Raw genomic sequence first — 20,942 nt, 5'->3', positions numbered from 1 at the left:
CTTTATTCAGGTCTCGGTAATCTACGCACATTCGCACCTTACCATCCTTCTTTGGCACTGGCACCACATTAGCAACCCATTGAGGATAAGAAGTAACGGCTAGAAAACCGGCATTGAATTGTTTCATAACCTCGGCTTTGATTTTCTCAGACATTTCAGGACGCATGCGGCGAACCTTTTGCTTGACAGGACGGCAGTCTTCCTTCGTAGGCAGCCGATGCACTACTATGTCAGTATCCAATCCTGGCATGTCTTCATAAGACCAGGCGAAAACCTCTACATAGTCATGTAACATCCGAATCAGTCTTTCTTTGACACTGTTTTCCAATCCTGCTCCTATTCTGACTTCTTTTCTATCTACTTCAGTACCTAGATTTACGACTTCGAGTGACTCTTCATGCGGCTGTATAGTCCTTCCCTCTTGCAGTAATAGTCTGGCAAGCTCTCCAGGGACTTCGCAATCTTCCTCACTTCCATCTTCGGCTTGGTAGATTGGATTTTCAAAGTCATAATGAGCAGTAGCGGAATTATTATCAATAGGATCCAAAGTGGATACGGATCTGCAATTTGTTACGTGAGTGTGTGTAAGAAAGCATAGCTTGTTTGAAAGACGACAGAAAAGATAAAGAGCGCAATATTTGAATGCGAAAAAGTCCATTGATTTATTGAATATGAATATGCTTATGAAATGACAAAACCCTTAACAAATTAGCTATTGTGCCCCGGGCGTAGACACAATGCTTTAAGAAGTTCAATTGAAAAATTAAAGATTTGCAATACTAAATGGACAATAACAATTACTCCTGACTAAAGGAGATCGGGATAGTGTCTTCAGCCTTCCAATTATTGAGTCCGTCGCCAATTGTTGGGTAGATCCAGCTATCCAGGTCGCAATCACTGTCAGCATCTTCTACAGCATTGATTTGATCTTTGACCATCTTTTCAGAGCTAAATCCCATACCAGATTTATCAGACTTGTAGGGTATGCTGATCAGTTGACCCCAGCCAGTACAGCCACCATCTTCAACCACAGCTTGAGCGTCCTTCAGGGAAACCATGGCAGGAGGAGCTCGAATAACCTCGGGCACAAGGGGAGTTGGCTTAAGGACAAGACTAGGCGGAGGAACCACTTCAAATGACTGGGACGGAGTCTCGAAGAATTCACCATCCATCTCAACGTATCTGAAGGTATGCACACTACTGACGATGTATTCCTCTTCCCCACACACAGTGACGATCTTACCCTCTATTGGATACCTCAGCTTTTGATGGAGAGACGAAGCTACAACACCTGCCTCATGAATCCAAGGGCGTCCCAGTAAGCAGGAGTAGGCAGGACGAATGTTCATTACATAAAAGGTAGTGTTGAAGACTTGAGGTCCTATCTTGATAGGGAGCATAACTTCACCGTGGACAACACTCTTTGCACCATCGTAAGCACGTACCACAATGTCACTAGGCTTCAATTCAATGCCTTTACAGTCAAGTTTATCGAGCACGGCTTTCGGTAGCACATTCAAAGAAGAGCCATTATCGATCAACACATGAGATAGGGTGATCCCTTTACACTCAATGGAGATATGCAGGGCTTTATTGTGGTTCTTTCCCGCTGGCGTCAGGTCAGCATTGGAAAAACCTAGGCCATCGTCAACAGTCAGGTTAGCAACATAGTTTTCAAACTGATCGACGGAGGTCTCCTGAGGTACATGAGCAGTCTTCAAGAACTTTATCAAGGCATGGGCATGAGATTCAGAAGATAACAACAAGGACAACATCGAGATCTTAGACGGGGTATGCCCCAACTGCTCTACCACATCAAAATCACTTTTGCGGATGATCTTCAGCACTTCTTCCATTTCTCGTTTGGCAACGTCTTCAGTAGTAGCTTCGATCGGTATCTCTGACGGGGAAGGGCTGACTGGTTCCTTTCCTCGGTTTTCGGGGACTGGAGGTGAGATCTCTGGAGAGAAGATCCTTCCGCTTCGAGTGACTTTACTAGTCCCAACAATGTCATTAGGATTAGCAGAATCACCAACTTGCTTTACGCCATGGATATAAACATCACCTCCATAGTTCCACGGAATGGCTTTGCTTGAAGAATACGGTACTGGGCCAGGGGCAGTGATGATTAGGGGAGCTACCCTGGGCTCAGCAATAATCTTCACAGGTATTCTGGGAGCAGTAATCTTCACTGGAACCTTGGACCTCGCAATCACAGATACTTCTTCAATAGGGTTTTCCGTCTTAGAAACCCTTTCAAAGAGAATTGTACGATCGTCCATCAGCCGTTGAATACCATTCTTCAATTTCAAACAGTCCTTGGGCCAGAGTATGCAAAGATTGCAATCTTCAGTACAACCTGGAAATAAACCAGCTTGCAATAAATTCCTCTTTATGATCGGGAGAGGAGATGTTAAGTCCGCCACAGCAGTGATGAGAGAATCGTCATCGAGAGCATTAACAGCCTTGTCATGATTAGGCATAGGAGCAGTGATGACATTAGGAGTCTCCGGAGGCTCGAACTCAATTTCCCCAGCGTCGATCATGTCCTGAATCTTATTCTTCAACAGCCAACAATCGTTTGTATCATGCCCGGGGCTATCGGAGTGATATGCACACCTGGCATTGGGATTATAACGAGGTGAAGCAGTGTTGACATTTGCAGGAGGACCTCTGAGAGTGATTAAATTTACCTTCAGCATGCTTTGCAGTGCTTGTGCTAAAGTCATATTGAGCTTGGTAAACTTCCTTCTTGGTCTGTCTTGTCTTTGCTGGAAGTTTTGAGCTGGCGGGGCTGCGATTGTCACTGCTCCAACGGCGTGGTCACCATTTTTCTTACTATGGTTCTTTTGACCATACACAGCATTCGATTCATTCTTCCCATGGTAGGACTTTTTACTGCTTGTAGAAGTAGCCGCCTGTAACTTTCCACTTCGAATGCCGCTCTCCACCCGTTCACCTGTCAGTATAAGTTCAGTGAAACCTGATGAAGAACTCCCCAGTAAGTGGCTGTAGAATGGGCCAGTCAGGGTACCCATGAACAGGTCTACTAATTCTCGGTCTGTCATAGGGGGTTTGACCCTGCCGGCCAAATCTCTCCATTTCTGAGCATACTCTTTGAAGCTTTCTTTAGATCCCATGGCCATATTCTGCAACTGTAGCCGAGTAGGTGCTAATTCAGAATTGTACTGGTACTGCTTATAGAAAGCTGTTGCTAAATCAGTCCAGGTGCGGATGTCAGAGCTCTCGAGCTGATAATACCATTCCAACTGTGTGCCAGACAGGCTCTCTTGGAAGAAATGAATCCACAGCTTCCTATCAGTGGTATGCGGCTGAATCTTTCTCACATAAGCCCTTAGATGCATCTGAGGACAAGACGCACCATCGTACTTAGTGAAAGTGGGGATTTTGAATTTGCGGGGAATGGTCACATCGGAGACCAGACCCAAACTTTCGAAATCCAGACCAGGTGTCTTCTGACCCTCCATGGCTAGCATGCGTTCCTCCAGCAATTTATACTTATCATCCCTTGGAGAGTACTGTTCATTTTCATACTCTTCATCGGCATCCTCAGGGTTAGAGAAATCGGCATTCTCCTCCTCTGAATCATTTTCCGCCCCCTCTTCTGGGCCATTCGGGATTCCAAATTTGATTCCCGTAGCCTGTCCTTTACGCCTTCTGCCCGGGTTAATGAAGCTCACAGCTTTCTTGTCTTTCTTCTTTTCGACCAAAAGAGCCTTCAGTTCCTCCTGCCCCTTGGATAAGCTTAGCATCATCTCCTTGAATTGAGCATTCTGAGTCTGGAGATCTTTGACAGTTTGTTCGAGATCCATTTTTCTGTTTAAGAGGCAGACCGTGAGAATATGGTCCTTTAGAATACCTGTTATGCAATGTTATGTTATGCTATGCAATGTATGAAATGTTTTCAAGGACTTTTGAAATTTAACTTTGCGTAAATCACCAATAAGAGAGAAATGTTTATTGCTAACTTTTTTTTGATCAATGTTCATTACAAAAGGAACAATAATAAAATACAATGAAAGCTCAAGTCTCCCAGGGGCGACTTCTTTTTGGGCGAAGATATGCATTGAGTCTTCGTTCCTCATTAAGCTGACTGGTGAGCTCTAGTACTTTCTTCCTTTCTGCATTGAACTGAGCTTCGAAAGTATCTCTCTCCTCCCTCAACTGGGTCCAGGATCTTTTCAATTCCTCAACATCAGTAGGCATATCTGGATAAGGAATGATCTGGGAAGTACCTCCTTCGACCTCTGATTCAACAATTAATGGTCCGACTGCAAGATATGGCATGACAAGTTCACGAGCTCTGGCGCGTACCCATCTGAGATAAGGCTCCATAGGAATAGAATTTTTCTTTCCTAAATTGCTTCTTTTCACCATGCCCCAAGCTCGTACAAACTTTTGACGGAGATTTTGAGGGTCATTGTCATAGTCGAACACTGTACCTTGAACAATCATTTCATGTGGATCATCCCTTCGAGCATACCCAAACTGACGTAGGGCTAAGGCAGGATTATAAGTAATACCTCCTCTTATCCCCATGAGTGGTACATTAGGGAATTCTCCACAACGGTCGATGATGATAACATTTTCTCTGAGGTTAGAACACCACCGGATGTCTGAATGAGAGAGTGCCATTATCCTTTGAGACCATTTCAGATTTTGATCATTCTTCAAGACTGATTGAGGAAGGTGCGAAATAAACCACCTAGACAGTAAAGGTATGCAGCACATGAGAGTCCCTTGCCTTTTCATAGTACGAGTGTGAAGGGAATGCAAGATGTCTCCAAGCAAGGTAGGCACAGGGTTATGAGTGAGGAATATCTTAATAGCATTCACGTCTATGAATTGGTCCGGATTAGGGAATAGCACCAAACCATAGATTAGCAATGCTAGAACGTCTTCAAAAGCATGGACATTCATAACTTTTAGGAATTCTCGGGCCTTACCTACCAGAAATTTGGCAAGTAAGCCCTTAACTCCACTCCTTGTTACCCAGTTGGTCTCAATGTCAGACTTCGTCATGTGTAGAGCTGCGGCAACTTCTTCAGACTTTGGCATCTTTTCCAGACCACTGAAAGGTATTTGATCAAGGATAGGTATCCCAAGCAGCTTGGAAAACTCTTCTAATGTGGGTACCAACTGATAATCTGGGAAAGTGAAGCAATGATGCTTAGGATCGAAGAACTGGAATAGGACTCTCATCATATCTTCTTTGAAACCAGTGGTAACCAAATTGAGGAGATGACCATGTTTCTTGTTGAACTGAGCATGATCGGGGAGTTCTGACACCAAATCCTTGAGTTGAGGAGAGATCGTTACAAGATTGATCCGGATAGTCTTCCTGGAAGCCATAACCTGTTCAACAGAGCAAAGCTAAATTCCTAAGTCCTTGAAATGGTTAGTATGATGCCATGATGTTATGATGTTATGATGTTATGCAAACACAAGCATGTCACACAACAATTATTCCTAGGTTTTAAGGCTTGCATGAGTTCCATAGGTGAATACCCTCCCCACTGAAGTTTGGTTGGTTCAACCTGTCCTAGAATAGTAACCGGGTTCTAGAAGGATCTCCAATCATCGACCTTTCTTTAAGTCCACTTCAGTGCAACATCAAGTGATTGACCGAAGCTTCCCTAAAGTCCAATCTCAAAGAGTGTAGCATCGAGTATCAACCAACCTCAGTCGGAACCGAAATCAGTTATCTCACTACTTTCTAATGGCTAGGATAAGTCAATTAGGGTTCTAAAGGTCTGGTTAATGCTTTGATGACACCACGCGAATGCCAAATTTCTCCTCAAGTGAACATGAGGAACATCAGGACATCCAAAGTGTCACATTAACTGTAGCTATCATTTTAACCATTCCAGTATACGCCGGATAGTCGCGATGATCTATTGCTACTTACCTAAGGTACACTAGATCCGGGTGTAGGATCTTTCAACAATTCCCTTAAACGAAAGAACAATTAGGAAAACATAAATGATTTTTTTTTAAGGTGGACCTCTCTTTGTATTCCCCAGCAGAGTCGCCAGTTCTGTCATACGGTGAACTGGACTTTTTGTTTTTTAATCGCGATGTCGCGGTTAGCAAGAGTCGCCACCGACTTTTCTTTTATCCCATAAGGAAAGGTGGAAAAGAACAGGAAAGACCTTAATTTAGATTCTTAGGTTCGGGAGGTATTTTATACAAAGGGAAGGTATTAGCACCCTTTATATCCATGGTTACCCATGGGCTCTTAATTGCTCAATCATTTATGTTTTCTAGTTTGAAAAAGGTGGTTGAGAAATGTGTGAAGGATGTTTTGAAAAGGGAGAATTTAACTTTGTAATGATTCTTGCATGAATGTATACAAAGTGGTTATCTCGTTTAGTGTTTTGAAAGTAGTTTAGAGAAATATAACTCGGCAATGATCCTAGTACGGATGTATGCTAAGTGGTGATTTTCCAAAAGGATGTTTGAAAGGTGTGAGGTGTGAAAAGTATTTTTTAGGTTATGAATGAGCAATTAAGGTTATACCTGTCCAAGGTCTTTCCGGGCATTTCCTATCCTTATGAGGGTAAAACTGTCCTTACTATTGAGAAGTAAGTAGTTTATCCTTTGGATGTTAAAGGGTCATCGTAGGGTCATCGATTGGTCATTGAAGGCAACAGTTGTGAGGATACCTTAGCATTCGAAGGGACTATCATCATTTAACCGTAGGCTACACCGAAGGGTCATCGAGGGACAAAATCGTATTTCCGAAGGCAACATCCGAGGGACCATGATTTATTTTATGATGATTTAATCGAAGGGCCATTGCTAAGTGTATCCCCACATTCGCGGGACATGACCGTATTACGTAATCGTGGGGTAATAAAGAGAGGTCCGGTATGGTTTATTTAAAGTCCATATTTTAAGTTCATTAGGTAATTATGATGATTCCGCATTAAATCGATACATTAAAATCAATACATTAAGAATCAATACATTAAAATTGGTTAGGCAATCAATATGAATTTTCACGTTAAAGTGAAATAATTTAGAATCCATCTCCATGAAAGTCTTCCACACATAAAGTGGAGTACCTAGCCAGCCACTTCCTTGAGAATATGCGAGCTTTAACACAAATTAAACGCACGGGTGAGAATACCAAGTTAAAGTGCAATTGAAAATTGCACTACAGAATGAACACAATAGTCACAAGGCCAAATAATGCATGATTACAATAAGACAAACATAAAACGAAACATGAGAACAGCTACTGGTACGTTCGCCTCTGCTTCGCCTAGCGAAGGCTTAGCGAATATTCGCTCCAGGCTCGCTTAGCGATGTGCTAGCGAGCGGCCACAGATTTTGAATTTTGGCAATCGTACCGTCTCCGGAACCTTGAATTATGACATTAAATTACAGGCACAGCATGGATAGCATTTATGATGTTCAAGCATACTTAAATTTGCATGTGAAATCAGGTTACATATCAAAATTTAATCATGATGCATTATGTAGGTAACGGTTATCAATTGGAAGCATATAACAGTGATAATACGCAAACCTGTTTGCAATTGCTATGTTGAACTGATCACTCTAGGTATCGGATTGAGCTGGGCGGTGGTAGCTTCGAGGCGGGTGAGCGGCCTTCAGGGTTTCCGTCTTCCGAATTCTCTGGATCAGCAGGGTTTCTGTGTTTCTCCCTCTGGGTCTGTGTGTTATTTTCGTGGCTGAGGAGCTGGTATTTATAGTAGTAGTGGTGGTGACCTAATGGGCTTAAAATGAGGTCCAAAACTTCAGATTTTCGCAAGCTTCGCTAGGCGAAGGAATTGCTCGCCTAGCGAGCAAGCTAGTTCTGGGCTTTTTCCTGGATCTGATGCTTCGCTGGGCGAGTGTCATGATGAAATGTTCGCTAGGCGAAGGGACTGCTCGCCTAGCGAGCAAGCTATTTTGGGCCGCCTCGGGATTGGGCCTGTTGTGAGCTGGGCTTTTGTCCATTTGATATCAGTGCCTTGCAGAGCAAGTCAGAGGGTCTTGAGGAATACTTTGAAATATCGACGGGCAAATTTTGGGGTATGACACCTAGCTCTTGACTTAAACATGAAAGTTGTTTGGAATGTCATTTTGAGTAACGTTTCTCTTGGAATCATTTTTATATGACAAAAATTGTAGGAGATAGGGTCTAGGGAATCCCAGTTTTAATCAGTTGACTTTCTTTGGTCAACCACCATGAACCAACTTGCTAGCTTGACATTCTCTTGACTTTTGGGACTCATGGAGGATCATATATGTGTACTTTGATGAAATATGAAGTATAACTTGAAATATTTGATCAAATTTTGAAGAAACTTGTTGAAGAAACTTGTTGAAGAAGTCACACAAGATACCCAGATGAATTAGGGTTTCCAAGGCAAACAAACTCCAAACTCTTGATGATTTCTTGATCAAAATGATATGTGAATATCATGGGGATCCACATATGATGCTTAGAGCAAATGTGAACCAATTCTTGATTGCACTCCTTACATTGAGGGTCTTAAACCCTAGATATGAGCTTGATAGAGCATAGGTGATCATGCACACTACCTACAAAAGCAACAAACTATACATTGATATATTTTTGGTATTTTGGTTAGTAAATAATGAAAAAAAAAGTATGATACAATCAAAAATATGCTTGGTGATCTCTTCCAATGCAAACCCAATGAATGAAAGGTAAGGAGGATGCCAAGGTGTGATCCCAATGCTAATGCATATGATGAGATGGCATGAGGGATCTTAGGGTCAAAATTGGGTTAAGGACATTCTAACTGAGGATGTGAAGGTTAAAATCTTCATATCGACTCAGTAGAATAGACTTAAATAACAACATATAGAGAAAAAAATTGGTCCCTAAGAGACCTCATGATGCATATGATATGAAAATACTAAAATAAGCTCTATGGGGAAAATATTGCCACAAAGGAAAAGAAATCCAGAGAGATACTGAAAGTCCACAGGTGCATAATGCATTCCGTAAGGAAAACTCACTAGAGAGATAGAGACTCTGGGGATAAAAAGTTATGCGTAGGCCAGGCCACGACTTAAAAACTGCTGGGGACACGAGGGTAATTCCATGAAATAAATCAATGGAAAGACTCGGTCGGGGGAAAAAGGGGAAAGTCTGCAAGGGAAACGGGTAAATCAAAACAAAATTGAAATACTCGGACCAAATAAGGAATGGTGATTTCACTAAGGAAATACAAACTCAAACTCAACTGGGGAAGGATGGACTTCAACACAGGAGTACTAGAATCATATTATCTATTACCGGTTACTAGGTAAGGAGATAACATAATCTGACAGAGAGGCATTTGTTACCAGTTAGGGTAAGCATATCAAGGATGACTCACTGAGGGGCACATGAGGTGTATTCGTTACCGGTTACTGGGTAAGAATAACCTGTTGAGGAAAAGCCAAATAGGATTTACAACTACCGGTTACTGGGCAGAAGACCGAAGAGAGAGGATATTCGTCACTGGTTAAAATGAACATATCAAAGGGAAGAATATTTGTCATCGATTAAGATGAACATATCAAGGATATACTACCGGGGAGAAAATAGGAATTACATCTATCATTTACTGGATAGAATACCGAAAAGAGAATATTCGTCACCGGTTAGGATGAACATATCAAGGATAGACTCAGCAGGGGAAAGCGGGATTTTCAACTATCGGTTACTGGGAAGAAGACCGCAAAGAGGAGAAAACCCGTCATCGGTTAGGATGAACATATCAAGGATCAACTCTCTGAGAAAACAATAGGGATTACAACTACCTTTTTACTAGGTAGAAAACCATAAAGGGGGCAGAATATCTATCATCGGTTAAGATGAACATATCAAGGATAGACTCAAAGGGAAGAATATTTGTCATCGGTTAGGATGAACATATCAAGAATAGACTACCTGGGGAAACGTAAAAATGAATCCGCTGGGAAAAAACAAGAGGAAGTAAATTACTGGGTATTGGGTAAGAGTAAGGTACTTGCAAATCGAGAAGAATATTACCAGCTACTGGGTAACAAACTTTCGAGGGACCAAAAGCATCTATCTAGGTAAGAGCTAGAAAGAAACGATCAAACAAATGACTCTACCCAATGAGGATATATCTCAAGGGGAGTGGTTCCATCCAGATAATCAACTAGGGAGTGTAAGACCCCAATTTTGTCCCTAAGATCCCTCATGGCATCATATCATATCATATCATTTGCCTCAAGGATCTTTGTGCACCTTACCTATTCCCTGTGGGTGGGTCATTTTTTGAGAGGGTTTCTTGATCACCAAGCATGTTTTGCATTTGTATATCATTGCTTTTATTTCAATTACTAACCAAAAGTACAAAAATATGTCATCTAACCTTGTTACTTGCAGATGAAGCAATCTTAGGTCAAGCCAGTCAAAGGCAAGCATTGAGCCAATAGATGGTGGCCATTCTGAAGAATTTGGGCACCATTGATCATTCACAAGAGTTCATATGAGTTATGACATCATTTTGAATCAAGATCTCAAGTGGTGGAGGCTTGAATTTCATCTGATCCCAGCTAGGTCAACTGAAACCCTAGAAAAGTCAACACAAGTCAACTGTGCATTCAGTCATGGATTTAAAGGTGGGAGATGGTTAAAGAGGCCTCATTCATGTCCATACAAGTCTCATTTGACATTTCAAACATCAACATTGGAGAATTTGAGGTCAGATGAAAAGTTTCCAAAAATAGTAAGTGACCTGTAATTTCAAACTACCAAAAATGGAAAGGTCTTCTCCTCAAAATTCCATCATCAAGCAAGCTTCAAATGAAATTTTGCCCAACATAAAAGTTGAATATCTTGCTCTCACCTTTCCAAAAAGTCCAAGAACATCCATTTCTAATGTGTGGTTAAGAAATTATGGATCAATCATTGCCAAGTAAATTTGAACTTCAAGCTAGCATAACTTTTGAACCAAAAGGCCAAATGGAGTGGTTCTTTTTGGAAAATTTCTCTCTTGATCTCTACTATCCAAATCATGCATTACATTTCATCAATTCTCATCACAAAAATATTGGATTTTTCACTTGAAATTCATTTGAATTTTGGAGGGAAATGTCCAATTTGAAAAATATGCATTGCCTTTACATTTTTTCCATTGGCATTTGATTCAAAATCACATTTGAAGTGCATTTCAAGCAAGAACCGTGTACTGTTCCATTGCCATGCACATGTGAGGGTGTTTTGGCCAAATTGCATAACACTCCCATTTCACTTAATCCATTGCATTTTGCTTAATCATGATTAACAAGCTTCATTAGTACACCATATATAACCCTAATCCTAACAGAAAATGATAACAACACTTCACAAATCTCAGATCTAAAAATTTCACTTCAATTTTCTCTCAACTTTTTCATCGATTTTCTTCATAGCCTTTGCTTGGTTCATGGTTTGTTCATCATCTCCAAGCATAATTGAAGATTGTTGAAGCAAGATCTTGAAGAATTCAAGCTGAATCGTGGACTGTTGAAGCTCATGCACATCCATGGCAGCTGAAGTTTATGGATAAATCGAGCATTGTTGAGCTATTCTTTCTCATCCATTCATTCATTCAAGTGTCGAGGAAGATCTGTTTCAGCTTTTCCCAGCCTAGATTGCACGATTTCACTTCTGTTTCTCCAGCAAGGTCAGAATTCGAATCTTATAATTCATGAAATTATGATATGCATCTTGTAGATCCTTCAATGCTAATCATGCTGAACTTTAGATCCATTAATTTCATGCAGTATTGAAGTAGTTATGTTGATTTTAATTTTGACATGTTGAACTTCTTTTGCTCGATCCATTCATATTGTTGAGAATTAGGTCAAATTAATACTGGATTGATGATGTATGATGTAAGACGATTCCAATGATATGTGTTTGATGAATTTCTGTGCATGTTGGTTCTTGGTGATGATGAACACGATGAACATGGATGAACTTGTTAGGGTTTTCGTTTCCAGGCTGAGTTTGATCCTCATAGCGCGCTTGTGCATGTGTTTTCATGTTATTACTCATGTATTGGTCCAAGTGTCGGCTTCTGATTGGCCAGCGTTTCAATTAAATGAAACGCGGCGTTTAACCTGGCGCCTCATTTCAAATTCGCCTTCACTTCGATTCCAGGCGGAGGCATTTCCAAATTAGACCTTGGCATTTTATTTCATTACTTCATGTATCCATGCCATGCCTTGTTCATATGTTTTTTAATTTTTCTCTTCATTCAAATATTCATAACTCCATAAATATGCATCCAAATCACATGAGATTTTTTGCACATTGTTCCTCATGATGTCTATTATTTTATGGTTATTTTTCCAGATTTTGTGCTCGGTTGGATTTTAAATTTTCCTAGGGTTTGTTCATGCATATGCTATCTTGTACCTTGCTTGCCATTTTGGTTGTGAAATAATGATGGTTGATTCAATGAATGTGAAAATTGATATGCTTAAACTAGACATCCTAATGGTCATTTTGGTATAGAGTTTGCTTTTTTATCATTTCTGGTTGTTGAGATATGATGTGATTAATGTAGGTGTGACAATGTGTGTCACACCTTTGCTTGTTCATGTTGCTGATTTTATTTACCATGCCAAATAAATGCCAAATGATTTGATTTTTTGCATGATTCTCCTTCTGGATGTTAAGTTTGATCCTGAAATTTTGTAGAATTTTAGGGATCATTTCTGATTTGTTTGATATTTTTCTTTCTGGATTGCCATTTGTGGACTTTTGATGAGTGTTGAACTTCAATGATTTGTGAAATGCTTGATGTTTATCATATGAACTTGAAATTTTGTGCATTGATTCTAGACACTTTGAAGTTTATTGTGGCTTTGGTTTGAGTCCTTTATCATTTGTCATCTCTGTTTTAGGATTGCCTTAAGTTGATGCATCAATTTGTGCCTCCTTTGAGCTTGTTTGTGCTTACCATGACTTGATGAATTTAATTGCCATGTTTAAACTTGTCCAAATGCCATGATTTTTGGTATGCTAATCATTGGATGTGTTCTGTTTAGCCTTGGTTTTTCTTGAGATTTATGGAACCATTTTTGAATTAATATGCATTTGTTCATTCTGTTGCTTCAATGAGCTTTAAATTTGCATGCTTTGCCTTATGTGCTTTATGAAATGAACTTGGTTGATGCTATTGACATGAGACCTTTTGGATTGTGTTCTCATTTGATTGAAGTTGATTTATGTCAATTTTCATGTTCTGTTTTAAATTTTTTCCTCATCTTTGACCCCAGGCTTTGGCCTAAGGGTTTGCTTCTCATCTTTGAGCTTTGTTTTCAGGTTGAACATCCAAGCTAAATAGTTGTTGATGCTCCATCATTTGAGCACTTGATGTTTACCATTGTCTACTAACTTTGTGTGTTTTAGGGCTGTTAACTCATTTGAGCTTAATTTGTGGCTTATGCCTTTGCTTATTGGGTTTGACTGTTGATATTAACTGTTGTTGGTTTGTCTAAACTGTGTACTGATTTGTGTGATGTTTCCACAGGTACATTTAGTTGCTTAAGTTCATTTTGAACTTGCTTTTGCTTGGTTGCTTAACCAATTAGGTATAACCTCTCTTCTTCATGTAGTCTGGAAGACCTGGCCTGTTATTTGGCCAGGCACCTGTCTGAAGTCCTCCTTAAGAGGCAATGTTTGTGATTGTTTATCTTTGTCCCCAAGCAGGAAAAGTCCTTTTGATAAGGCAATTGGTAGATAAAAGAGATGTGTAGTCCATCTCCTACTATTCTGTGTGTCATCCCTTTGCTCACATTACATGTTGTAGCATTGTGGATCTTAACCCAAGATCTATAGAGTCATTCTCTTGTGGAGAGAGTTCCCACTTTCTGAACTCCCATACCTTCTATCATTTGAAGCTCTCCCTGACCAGGGATAAAAGCCATGAGGTACACCCCTCATATCCTTTCATCTGCTTCACCTTAACTCTCAATGTTAAGGTTAAGAGCACCACTTACCCCATTCCAGTTGACTGTAAAGTCTAACCCTTGCTTGAGCCTAATTGCTTGTATATAGTGTGTGCTAACTGAATCTTTGATTGCTTATTGGTTCATTTGTACATGTTTGCTTGTTTGCCTTTGTGCATTTATCATCATTAATTGTTCATTATTGCATGATCATCATTTCATATCTCTGTGATATCTTTGTTTGTCCATTGAGGAATCAGTTGTAAGTCCAGTCATTGGCCACTGTTCCTATGATTTGGAAAGGATTGAGTGTAAGACCATTTCATTGGCCACTTATGTCCTCTTTGCTTATTGCTCTTGTTTGTTTGTTGTATGTGAGGATGCAATTGTAAGTCCATGTTGTTGGCATTTGTACTCCTATGATCATCCTTTGGAGATTGGTATAAGCCCAGATAGATTGGCATCTGATATCCATGTTTTGTTTTGTTTGTGAGATTGGTATAAGTCCATTTATTGGCATCCGGTATCATTGTTTTGTTTTAGGAGATTAGTGTAAGTCCAGTTGATTGGCATCTGATATCCATGTTTTGTTTTGCTTTAGGAGACTAGTATAAGTCCATTGATTGGCATCTGGTATCCCTCTTTGTTTTAGGAGATTGGTATAAGTCCAGTAATTGGCATCCGGTATCCGCTTTTGTTGACTTTGCCTGATACTTTGTTTATCTGTTATTTGCATTGTTGCCTATTCCAAAGGACACACTTGAATCATCTTCTATATGATTTCAAGAGGTGAACATCTAAGAAGTTTTACTTCCTCACCCCTCCATTTTTGTGTGTGCTTTCAAAACCCTCTTTTCACATGTTAATTCAAAAAGTTTGACATCTATTGTGCAAACATTTTGACATGTCTTTCAAATTAGAAACCTAGGCCTTAAGCCTTTGACTTTTCAAACTTCATTTTCTCAATACTTCTTTGAATCAAATCCTAATCATACTTTGACTTCATTTTTGTGAATAATCTTAATTGGTTAATCCAACTCATTCAATTGTTTTGTGGCTTTGTCCATTCTTGATAAGTTTTCATGCATTAGCCATAGGTTTGATTTATCCTAGTTGGTTGATGTCAATCTCACCTTTTGTCCTTAGTGATTGAATTGTAAGACTTCCTTGCTTATTATAGGGTTAACCCCTCACTAGCGAGTTGAAGCTTTTCTCACATGGTGGACTTGTTGTTTGTATAAGGTTGAGTTTTCTCCCGTGGATAACGAAAGACCTTAGGGCTTTTGTTTTAAAATGAACCCACTCATATTTTGGAAATCTTTTAGCCAAACTACGGCGTTTTGATCCTTACCTTTCATGGAAGGTACGTAGGCAACGGGTTCATCCGTTCAAACACAAAAACAATAAAAATTGTATATTCTTTTCTCATCTTCCCAATCATGTTTTCACAATATGTCATAAACAAATAAACTTTTTATACAACAAGTGTGAAAAGGGCTCCCTAGGAGTACCTAGGACGTTTTGGGTGCCTAACACCTTCCCATTGCGTAATTAACCCCTTACCCAGATCTCTGACCTTTTCATTAGTTTTCTATGTGTAAAACTTCTTAGGCTTTTGTTCGCTTTTTAGCCAATCCTTTGGATAAATAAAAGTGCGGCGGCGACTCGATTTCTTTGTATGCTTTGCTTTTGGTTTAGTCAATAAATCATAAAGTGACGAATACACCGCTACAGAAAAGTGGCGACTTCACTAGGGACAACATTAGACCTTCCCTGGTGGTTTTGCCTACTTTTCACCCTTGTTGTATGATATTTGTTTATTTGTTATTTGACATATTTTTGTACAATTTGGGATAACTGTATTGATTGTAATGTTTGAATTGCTTGATATACAATTGCTGTTTGCTTTGGTGATCTCTGTGAGATGAGTTCTATACCCGAACTCGAGTGCACTCTAGGATAGGAGAATGGCATAGTCTTGTCGACTTGTGTGGAGTATTCCTTAACAAGTTGACTTGCGAGCCCATTCACTTGGTGGAGGTCATGTTGGATTAATAATGTCACACAAGTTATTTGTGGTTAGGCATTATTCTTTCAATCATGTGCCTTAGAAGCCAAGGACCTTAGTTTACCAAGCCCATCTTGGCCTATTTTTAGGATGTAGTGCGGAGGTCGTTCAGATGTAAGTTCTGATGCGATTGTTACGCGATACTACACTCATAAGAGTCTCTCTTGAGAATATTTTTGGAATACGAGTATTTGTTTATCCGATAATATCCGAAAGATGGGATGATGACTATGGGAACCTCTGGTAGAACATGTCTGGCAGGTTTAAACCCTAGTACACTCCCTTTGGGTGGTTCTTAACCAAGACTCCATGCTCGTGACTCTCAACAAACCCATGATTCGTGGTTGAGTCGTTCAAATATCCTTAATATCAATGGAACTTGGGTGTTGATAAGGTGCAAACCATAATCCGCCAAAATGGATGATTAATATTAAGGATGATTGAGCCGGTTCAGGTATCGTTAATATCAATGGAACTTGGGTGTTGATAAGGTGAAAACCATAATCCACCAAAATGGATGATTGATATTAGGGATACTATGAGCTTTCCCACGACCTTTGTCTGGTGTGCCTTGCTTGATCCTTGAGTGTGATTGTTGCATTCATGCATTCATCTGCATTCATGTCATCATAAAAATCAGAAAATTTTCAAGGAACTTAAAGGGTTTATTTGCAAAAAAATTCAGAAATGGAAAGACCAAAAAGGCATACAAAGAAGTACAGCTTTAGACAGCCCGATGTGAAAGAGTTAAGGAATCTGACATCTTATGTATTAGATCCCTTGGGTTTCAAAGCTCGCTATGGGAAGCTTCTGCCTCTGTTGACTACTCAGGTTGATGAGGGTTTGATGAGTACTTTGGCACAGTTTTATGATCCTCTGTATCACTGCTTCTCATTTCCGGATTTCCAGTTGTTGCCTACGCTTGAGGAGTATGCTCATCTTATTGGGATTCCGATTCTGGATCAGGTGCCGTTCAGTGGCCTAGAGAGTATTCTGACCGCTCGAGAGATTGCAGACTTGTTGCATATAGATGAAGCATTGATTAAAGCTAATCTGACTACCAAAGGTGGAATTCAGGGTCTTCCTTCCGAGTTCCTCATCGCTCAAGCTACCGTTTATGGGAAGGCCAGGAGTGAGGATGCCTTTGAGGCTTTATTTGTGCTGCTCATCTATGGGTTGGTATTATTCCCCAACATCGACAAATTTGTGGATGTGAACGCCATTAGGATCTTTTCAGTTCTTAATCCCGTTCCGACTCTGTTGGGTGATGCTTATTTCTCTTTGCATCTGAGGAATGCAAAGGGTGGAGGAGTTATTGTGTGCTGTCTGCCCCTGCTGTATAAGTGGTTTATTTCTCACTTACCGCAGACGGTCGCTTTCAAGGAGAACAAGGGATGTCTACGGTGGTCTCAGAGACTTATGTCTCTCACTAATGACGATATCTCTTGGTATGATCGCGTGTATGATACTGTGCAGATTATTGATTATTGTGGTGAATCCCTAATGTGCCTCTTCTTGGTACTTGTGGTGGGATCAGCTACAATCCTATTCTAGCACGTCGTCAGCTTGGGTTCCCCCTAAAGGATAAACCTCATAACATTCTGTTAGAAGGTGTATTCTTTCAGGAGGGTAAAGATCCCCAAGGCCTGAAAGCCAGATTTGTCCGCGCTTGGTGCAAGATCTGCAAGAAGAGTAGGAATGAATTGGGTCCGAAGAACTGCATTGCTTTGGAGCCATATACCTCTTGGGTCAGACAGAGAGCTGCTATATACCTTATGCCGTATGATCATCCGAGACCTACACCTTTGGATGTGGCTGGGCCTTCAACCCTCCCCACTCAAGATGTAGAGGAGTTGAGAGAAGAAGACCTTTCACGTGCCTGGATCCGTGAAAGATAAGAGTTGCATCATCAGTTGAAGGAGAAGGACGCTCTGATCGAGTTTCTCGAGCATTAGGTGATCGACGATCCGAACGATACTTGGACTTCTCTGCTTCCTCAGTCTTCCAAGTTCTGGAAGAGGAAGTATGATCGACTTGCAAAGGAGAAAGCGGATATGGAAGCAGCCTATGAGAGAGAGATCAAGAAGCTGTGCGCATCTCGTTTTCCAGCATCTCGAGCTTCTAGGGATCCATAGGATGTCTATTTTCCTTTTCCCTTGTAATAATCAAAAATGCTGTACTTCTTTGTTTCAAAAATATATTTGATGAGATATTTTCCATATGTTATTAAACGCTTAAAAATTCAAAATTTGCAAATACCCTAAAAGTTCCTTGAAATAAAAATAAAGCATATGCACAAGCATCACATGCATCATTTTGCATAAGCAGGTGTCGTTCTTGATCTTCTTGTCTGTGGACTAACTCTGTGCTCTTCATTTATTTTGAAGACAAGCTGACTCACCGGTACTATACAAGAGCCAATTCTGCCAGAGTAATGGATCAACTTGAGCAAGAGAACCGTGAATTGAAAGAAGAGGTCGCCAGACTTGGCGCTTTGATGGAGCAACTCCTTGCTGCTCAGAATCAACCTTCTCAACCTCCTGCAACTCCTCCCCAGAGGACGGTTATATCTGAAATCGTCGCTCCGACAGTGCCAGCTGCTAGTGCTCACTTTGTGCCTCATGCCATGCCAGCCGGGTTTCCGTGGGGAATGCCTCCGGGTTTTATGCCAAATATTCCTGCTCCAACCATTGCTTCTATGCCGGCATCTAGCCCGGTCCTTGCTGCTGCTCCTCCTGTCGTGCATACCATTCCCAGGGTAGACGACACCATCTATCATTCAGAGCCGTCTGAGGGTTCTGATGTTAATGAAAAGATGGAAGCGATGAACGACCAATTCCTCGAGCTGCGAAAGGAATTGAAGACCCTCCGAGGGAAAGATCTGTTTGGCAAGTCTGCCGCTGAACTTTGCCTTGTTCCCGGTGTTAAAATTCCGATCAAATTCAAAGTTCCTGACTTTGAAAAATATAAGGGGAACACCTGCCCTCTCGCTCATCTGGTCATGTACGCCAGGAAAATGTCTACGCAAACAGATAATGATCAGCTTCTGATCCACTATTTTCAGGATAGTTTGTCCGGTGCGGCTCTTCGCTGGTATATGAGCCTTGATAGTGCAAACATCCGATCCTTCAATGATCTTGGCGAAGCTTTCGTCAAGCAATACAAATATAATGTTGATATGGCGCCTGACCGTGATCAACTCAGGGCCATGTCCCAGAAGGATAAGGAGACATTTAAGGAGTACGCCCAGAGGTGGCGAGAGTTGACTGCTCAGATTACTCCTCCGCTAGAAGAGAAAGAAATGACTAAGATCTTTCTGAAGACTCTTAGCTCATTCTATTATGAGCGGATGGTTGCGAGTGCTCCCTCTGATTTCACCGAGATGGTGAACATGGGGATGCGTCTTGAGGAAGGAGTCCGTGAAGGACGATTGGCTAAGGATGAGAGCTCTTCTAAACGGTATGGGGTGTTTAAGAAGAAAGATGGGGAGGCACATGATGTGCAATCCCATGCTAAGCCAAGGAGACCCTCTGTTCAGAGGAAGTCGGTACGTCGTACTAGCAGTCAGCATCATGTGGCTCATATAGCACCTGTTTTCAGAGATAATGCTCAGTATCAGCAGCCCAATCAGCATCAGCATCAGCAACAGCCTCAGTATCAACAGCAGCACCGTCCACAGCAACAGGCTTACCAGCCTCGTGGCAGTACCAGCAATCAGGCCAACCTGAATTATGATAGGAAGAAGATCAGCTTCGATCCCATTCCTATGTCATATGCTGAATTGTATCCTTCCTTGTTGGAAAGGAAACTGGTTACTCCCAGGGATCCTCCAGCTGTGCCTGCGAATCCGCAATGGTGGTATAAGCCAGACCAACACTGTGTGTATCACTCCGGTGCTCCGGGTCACAACATCGAGAACTGCTTTCCGTTGAAGACTAAGGTTCAAGACCTTATGAGATGCGGTATCCTGAGCTTCGAGGACTCAGGCCCCAATGTTACAAAGAACCCATTGCCCGAGCATGGGAAATCAGTGAACATGGTCCAGGGGTGCCCTGGGAAATACAAAGTCAAATATGTGAGTCATATTCGACAGTCATTGGTCGAGTTGCATCGTTTGCTGTGTCAGTACAGCCATATGGAGCATGACCATGACAGATGCCACATCTGTTCTGTTAACCGTCTGGGTTGTCGCCAAGTGCGAAGAGAGCTTCAAGAGCTATTGGATGAAGGTACTATAGAGATTCTTCAGAACCGTAATGTTGATGAAGATGAACCAGAAGTGAATGTTATTTCTCCTGTGTTCAAACTGCCCGAGCCTGTTGTCATCCGTTATGATGGTAGCAAGCCGAATGTCTCTCCTTCTCTGATAATCAAGCCTGCAGGCCCTGTGCCTTATTCATCTGATAGAGCTGTTCCTTTCAGATACAATCCAGTTGATGTGGAAGATGGGAGAGAAGTGTCGTTGCCTTCGACTTCGGTTGTTAATATCGCTGATGTAAGTGGATTGACCCGGAGCGGTCGTGTGTTTTCTGCTCCTAAGCCTCAGGCTAGAGCTGTTGCTTCTGATACTGTTGAGTGTCCGGTTGGGACTGCTGTGAATGTTCAGAATCCAGCACTTGCTGTTGCCAAACCCTCCTCTGTACAAAAGACTCCTGCTTCTTCTGTTGGCCCGAGTGGCATTGTGAATGAAGAATGTGATGAGATGCTGAGGCTCATCAAGAAGAGTGAGTACAACGTTGTAGACCAGCTTCTACAAACGCCGTCCAAAATCTCCGTATTATCTTTGCTTCTGAATTCAGAACCCCATAGGGAGGCTCTGCAGAAAGTATTGGATCTGGCATATGTTGATCATGATGTCACCATAGAACAGTTTGATAGTATAGTTGCAAACATCACTGCTTGCAACACTTTG

This window comes from Lathyrus oleraceus, chromosome 7 (assembly GCF_024323335.1).
Source record: "Lathyrus oleraceus cultivar Zhongwan6 chromosome 7, CAAS_Psat_ZW6_1.0, whole genome shotgun sequence".
Taxonomy (NCBI): Eukaryota; Viridiplantae; Streptophyta; class Magnoliopsida; order Fabales; family Fabaceae; genus Lathyrus; species Lathyrus oleraceus.
The sequence above is the reverse complement of the archived record's forward strand: the minus strand, read 5'-3'. Positions refer to the sequence as shown.